The 6929-nt window shown below is 44.7% G+C and overlaps 1 protein-coding gene across 1 annotated transcript in view; it reads left to right on the forward strand.

Annotated features, from left to right (window-relative positions):
• The first annotated feature begins 6040 nt into the window (after positions 1–6040).
• Positions 6041–6929, forward strand: part of LOC150040738 (uncharacterized) — a 3249-nt gene continuing 2360 nt past the window's right edge. Inside the window, exon 1 of the mRNA XM_090326428.1 lies at positions 6041–6171. The gene's annotated coding sequence lies outside the window, so the exon portion shown is untranslated. The remainder of the gene's footprint in view (positions 6172–6929) is intronic.

The raw sequence follows: 6929 nt of genomic DNA on the forward strand, positions 1-6929 counted from the left end.
CACTGTCCTTGTACTTTCTCAAGGCTACAGCTCTACCACTTGATCCATAGCACCCTCCTGGTTTTTTCTATGTATGTGCTACCGAGGAATTGAACCTGGGTCTTCATGCATGCTAGGCAAGCACTCTACCACTAGGCCAAAGTCCTGGCTCTGTAAAGTTATTTTTTAACAGAGAAAATTTGTCCTGGATAAAATAAAGTTTGGTTCACTTCATGAAATTAGGTTCGTTTCCCATACTAACCTATCCTCACTTGTCCAATTCCTCATGTGATTTCAAGATTTTGCTGGAACTCTTAGGCACACCTGGTTGCTAATGCAGGCTGTACTCCATTAATCCTCCGCCACTGTGATACCCCTGAACTTCCCCAGTGACTCCAATCATATATTGCTACTGACATACAAGAGTGGATGTAGGGCCAGGCGCGGCGGCTCACACCTGTAATCCTAGCTATTCAGGAGGCTGAAATCTGAGGATCAAGGTTCAAAGCCAGGTGGGCACAAAAGGACCTGAGATTCTTATCTCCAATTAACTTCTAGAAAATGGGAAGTGGGGCTTGGATCAAGAGTAGGGGGGCAGCCTTGAGCTGAAAAGTTCAAGGACAGTGTCCAGGCCCAGGGGTAGGAGGGTAGCCTTGAACTGAAGAGCTCAGGGACAGCGCCCAGGCAGAGTTCAAGCCCCAAACCCCATGATCCACAAAAAAAAGAGTGGAAGAGTGGAAGTAGGGAGTTAGAGCAATGACCATTATTCTACAGCAAATTTAGAATGGAGTCAGTTGTCGCATTTATTTTTCTCTTCTTCTTCTTCTTCTTTTTTTTTCTCCCCCGTTGGTCATGGGACTTGAACTCTGGGTCTGAGCACTGTCCCTGAGCTCTTCAGCTGAAGGCTCCTGGCCTACCTCTTGACCCACAGTGCCACTTCCAGTTTTCTAGTGATTAATTGGAGATAAGTTTCTGGGCTGGCTTTGAACCTTGATCTTCAGATCTCAGGCTCTTGAGTAGCTAGGATTACAGGCGTGAGCCAGTGGTGCCTGGCCAGTTGTTGCATTTCTGAATGGGAAAGATGACATGCATGTAAAGGGGCACATATGTTCTAGTAAATGCTGTGCTGCTGGAGGGAAGTGGAATGGACACCTGGCAGTTCTGTCCTGCATCCTCTTTGCCTATTCCCTTGGAAGATATCACATGATTATTTTAGCACTCATTCTCACCAGGCCCTCATTCAGCCACAGAATCCTCAGCCAGGACTCCCAAACATCCAATTTTCTAGCAACTCTAAATGTGGTCTTAGCATCATCTGACAGCTTTGTTAGAGCTACACATTCTCAGGCCCAATTCCAAATTGACTGAATCAGAAATCGGATTTTCTTGATCACACTTAGCACTCTAACACTTGAACCGTGCCTCCAAGTTAAGAAATCTGGTCTCCTGTCAATCATTCTTGTAATCTATCTATAGCTGTGACAGAGAGTCTCTTCATTACAACCTAACCACCCAATCAGCATTAATATACTGACGAGTGAGTGCAGTTTGTGGTCAGTTTGGATTAAATCACTTGGCAGATTTATTTACAAACACAAAATCATAGGTGCCTTATAAGAATATAAATATATAGCCAGTCCTGGGGCTTGAACACAGGGCCTGGGCACTGTCCTTGAACTTTCTCAAGACTAGCACTCTACCACTTGAGCCACAGCACCACTTTCAGGTTTTCCTGTGTATGTGGTACTGAGGAATCAAACCCAGAGCTTCATGTATGCTAGGCAAGCACTCTACCACTAGGCCACACTCCCAGCCCATAAATCTCTATATTTAACAAATGCCCCCAAAGGATTCATAAGAATACACTGATTAGGGAGAGAAGTCCAATTCAACTTGGTTATAGTCTACAGTGTTCTATACCGTTTCTGAGGTGCTTAGAAGTTCTGTATCCTGGGCTGATGTGTGTTTCCGGGGAGTTGTGCCATGGTGCCTTTGGCATCCTGGCAAGTCTGCATTCATACTATTCGGTGTCGGGTTAGTTGGAGCTCTGTTTGAGGTCTTGGCTATTTTGTATGGTCTGAATTCAAACTGAGATCTCTGGGCCTCGTTTTATTAGTGAGGCTTGAATCCAGGGTCTTGCACATGCTAGACAAGCATGCTATCACTGAAGTCTCTCCCCAGCTTCTTTCTTTGTGGGTTCTGTATAAAGGATATGTGGTGTCTAAATTCCGAATATGAGTCCTCTGAGCTGTTTCGGGGTCAGCGTTAATGTGTGAGATCTCTCAGCTGTTTGGAACCCTGGCTTCTTGAAGGCCAGGAACCACACGAGTGTTGTGCATGGTCTGAAATCTCTTGGGGAATACGTATTCTTGTTATATATACAGTCTTGGGTCTGTGTCTGAGACGTGTCTGTCTGTAGGTCTTTGCACTGTTTCTTTATCTATTTTCAGCTTGTGAGATCTCTGATGTGTCTGTGTGCAGATTGTGAAGTTTCTGAACACTTTGTGTATCTGTGTTTAGAGGGATAAATCTTCTGAATCATTTGAAGCTGTTTATAATGTCTTTGAGCTGTGAAGCATCTTTGTTTGCATTATGAGAAGTCTGAGAAAACTGAGAGTCTAAGTTCAAGCTGCAAGTTTTCTGGGCAAGTGGGGGACTCTCATCTTTGATTTTTGAATATTTAATATATGATTTCTATTAGGGAAAGTATACTCTGGAGTAATTTCTTCATGTTTTGAAGGTCTGTATTTAAAGCTGAAATCGGTGGCACAAATGGTATACAGCCTCTGAGCACATAAAGAGTTTGGCTCATGCCTGTAATCCTAGCTATTTAGGACGTTGAGATCTGAGGACTGTGGTACAAAGCCAGCCTGATCAGGCAAATCTGAGAGGCTCTTATCTCCAGTTAATCAGCAGAAAGGCAGAAGTAGAGGTATGGCTCCAGTTGTAGAGCACCAATCTTGAGCAAAGTAGCTAAGCAAGAGCACAAGTCTTCGGGTTCAAGACTCAGTACTGGCACAAAACAAAACAAAACCCAATGGAAACACAAAATAAGAATTCACAAAACTTTAACAAATGACAAAAACCTCCAAATAACTTATGCTCAAATTTCAGAATCTCTTAACATTTCTGACACCTTTTTCCCTGAACCTGGATCCCAAAATATCTCAGAGCCTTTATAAAATGGCAGATATACATAATTCATTTTCAAATCTCACTAAACAGATCGGTAAGACCTTCAGAGATGCTGCCAAAGAAACAAACATTCTCAATATATCAGATTTAAATCTTTGAACAGATTCTGAAAGAAATCAAAGTCAGCCAGGTACTGGTGGCTCACACCTGTAATCCTAGCTACTCAGAAGACTGAGATCTGAGGATTGCATTTTGAAGCAAGCCCAGTTAGACAAGTCCCGGTGAGACTCCTATATCCAATAAACCACTTAGAAAAAGCTGGATGTGATGCTGTGGCTCAAGTGGAAGAGTGCTAGTTGAGCAAAAAGAGGCCCATTTATAGCACCCAGGCCCTGAGTTCAAGCCCCATAACTGATCAAAAAAAAATGTTGGGCTGGGAGTTTGGCCTAATGGTAGAGTGCTTGCCTAGCATGCATGAAGACCTGGGTTCAATTCCTCGGTACCACGTACATAGAAAAGCCAGAAGTTGTGATGTGGCTCAAGTGATAGAGCAATAGCCTTGAGAAAGCCCAAGGACAGTGCTTAGGCCCGGAGTTCAAGCCCAGAACTGGCAAAAAAAAGATGGAGTAATTTCCACCTGTATTTTTGTACTCTCTCCCTCCTTCCCTCGTCCTCCCTCTCTCCCTCCCTCCCTCCCTCTCTCCCCCCCCCCTCTCTCTCTCTCTCTCTCTCTCTCTCTCTCTCTCTCTCTCTCTCTCTCTCTCTCTCGCTCGCTCGCTCGCTCGCTCTTTCCTTCCTTTTTTTTGGTACTGAAGTGGATTTCTGGAGTTTACTTTCTATGACATGTCCAAAGCAGCTGGCCTGCTATGATAACAGTCAGGCCTGTTGCCAAAAAGGAACTGCTTGGTTGAGAATACCTCCACTCCAGAAAGCTAGGCACAAGGGAAGGTCAAGGAGTCAGACTGCTGGCTCCAACTGCTTAGCTTATTTGAATAACATAAACATTAACTGCTGCTTATAAAAAAAAACATATTATAACATTCTCAGCAGTGTTTAACCCCCAGCCAAACACCCCCAAGGAGGGATGAGACCCTGTGTTCTTTCTCAGGCTCATGGAAATAAAACCATTTCTTTTCTTTTCTTTTTTTTTGCCAGTCCTGAGGCTTGAACTCAGGGTCTGAACATTGTCCTTGGGCTTTCTCAAGGCTGGCACTCTACCACTTGAGCCACAACACCCCTTCTGTCTTTTTCTATGTATGTGCTACCAAGGAATTTAACCCAGGTCTTTGTGCATGCTGGGTGAGATCTCTACCACTAGGCCACATTCCCAACCCCCCCCCCCCATTTTTTTTGGTGGGTCATGGGGCTTGAACTTTGGGCCTGGGAGCTGTTCCTGAGCTCTTCAGCTTACGGCTACCACCCTACCCCTGGGCCTAGGCATTGTCCCTGAACACTTCAGTCCAAGGCTACCAGCCTACCACTTGAGCCACAGCACCACTTTCCATTTTCTAGTGATTAATTAGCGATATAAGTTTCATGTTCTTTAGTGCCCAGGCTGGCTTTGAACTGAAATCCTCAGATCTCAGCCTCCTGAGTAGCTAGGATTAGAGCGGTGAGCCACTGGCCTGGCTTCTGCCCCGATATTTTTTAAAGAATTTTTTGGGAGATATTGGAGTTTGAATTCAGGACCTCTGGCTTGCTAGGCAGTCTTTCAAGTACTCGAGCCACATGCCTTAACCCCACACACACACTTTTTTTCTCAGATAGGACTTCATACTTTTTAGTCTTCCTCCCCTGCACCCTTCCAGTTCTACTGCTATGATACCTTGCCTGGCCTCAGAATTGGTTTTGATGGCAAGCCCTATTTCCTTTTCAAATGTGCCTTGAGTTGCTTACATAGCAAGTCCATACATATGTGTGTGTGGATGTGCCAGTCTAGAGCTTAAACATAGGGCCTGGACACTGTCTCTGAACATTTCAGTAAAGCTACCGCTCTAGGGCTGGGAGTTTAGCCTAGTGGTTCAAGTGCTTGCCTAGCATGCATGAAGACCCGGGTTCGATTCCTCAGTACCACATACATAGAAAAAAGCCGGAAGTGGTGCTGAGGCTCAAGTGGTAGAGCTCTAACCTTGAGAAAAAGTCCAAGGACAGTGATCAGGCCCTGAGCTCAAGCCCAGGACTGGCAAAAAAAAAAAAAGCTACAACTCTACCATTTGAGCCAGAGCTTCACTTCTGGCTTTTTGGTGTTTAATTAACGATAAGTTTGTCATGGACTTTTTTGCCTAGGCTTACTTTGAAAGGACATTCTCAGATCTCAGCTTCCTGACTAGCTAGGAACACCAGCATGAGCTACCAGTGTAGGCCTGGAAGAAATTCTGAATTTTATGATTAATTCAATTATTAATTGTTATTTTTATTTCTTTAATGCCAGTCCTCAGAGCTTGGGCACTGTCCCTGAACTTTTGTGCTTAAGGCTAGTGCTTTACCACTTAAGCGTCAACTCTACTTCCGATTGTGTTTTTCCGCGCGGGGGGTAGAGGGGGATATTTAATTGGAGTTGAGTCTAAGGGACATTGTTTCTTACCTAGGCTGGCTTCACACCGTGATCGTCAGATCTCAGTCTCTTGAGCAGTTAGGATTACAGGTGTGAGCGACTGGTACCCAGCGATTAATTCTGTTTTTAAGGGTCATTTATTGGTCAATATATCATTTTTTTTTACTTTTTTTCTGGAACCTACAATGCTCAATATGGTTGTCTAAAGTGTAAACATTTTCAGGTATTGGGCAGACCCTTGAGGGTCACTGAATAACAGCAAAACCGCAGTAAAGCAGAGCTGGAAGGCGTGGTTGAACGTTCGGTGGACAGGAGTTACACGTCATAGACGGTGTCATAGAAACTCTACACAAAGTAGCTGGAGAATCTCATTCCTGGCCAGTTGGAGCTCAAGCTTAGGAGCGGCTGGCTGGCTGTGGAGATTGGGGATCGCGAGTGGAGCGAAATCTCGGCGACTTGAAATTTCCGGATCGGTTTTACTGAGAAAAGGACTTTATTTGAAGGTAAGGAGCATCATTCATTCCCTTTTTGATTTTTCCTGCAATGAACAAGCGTCGAGCTAGTGGACGTTGGGTGGGTTGGGTAGGATAGTCCATATCCAGGAGTCGTATACCATAGACAGAGAAGGTCATGAGGTCCTTGTCCTGTGGTTCAAGGGTGGCGGAGCAGCCAAGGGCCTTGGTGGAGATGTGGCAGGATGAGAAAAAGGGAGAAAGGAAGAGAGGAATTCAAGGAAAAGGTAGGAAAAGTGGTAGCAGTGGCTTCAGAGAGAGAACTGAAAGGAAGGGGCCTGCCAAGGACAGACTCTGGCCCGGCTTACTGAAGATCAGCGCATGCTCACTGTAGGTCTTCAAATCGGCGAGATTGGGATTGGTGGGCCACTAGTGCCAGCCTAGCGTTTCCCCGCCCCCCTCTTCCCCTGGACCTGGGCCTGGATGCTTTCTCTGAACTTCTCTGTACTCAAGCCTAGCACTCCTACCACTTTAGACACAGTGCTCTTTTCAATTTTTCAGTGGTTCATTGGATATAAGAGTCTGCTTGGGCTGGCTTCAAATGGTGATCCTCAAATCTCAGCCTCCTGAGTAGTTAAGATTATAGGCCTGAGCCTGGCAAAGTTTGTTTATTTATGATTGATTTATTTTAACGTAGGACTTACTTTGGAAATACTATTGAGTGAAAAATTACAACCAAAAGTATGTGGAAATAACTTTAAAAATAACTTGTTTTATGCTGTAGTCGTCAGTTCATGTTTTTCTAATTT

This window comes from Megascapheus bottae, chromosome X, assembly GCF_031878675.1.
Source record: "Megascapheus bottae isolate mThoBot1 chromosome X, mThoBot2.hap1, whole genome shotgun sequence".
In the NCBI taxonomy this organism is placed as follows: Eukaryota; Metazoa; Chordata; class Mammalia; order Rodentia; family Geomyidae; genus Megascapheus; species Megascapheus bottae.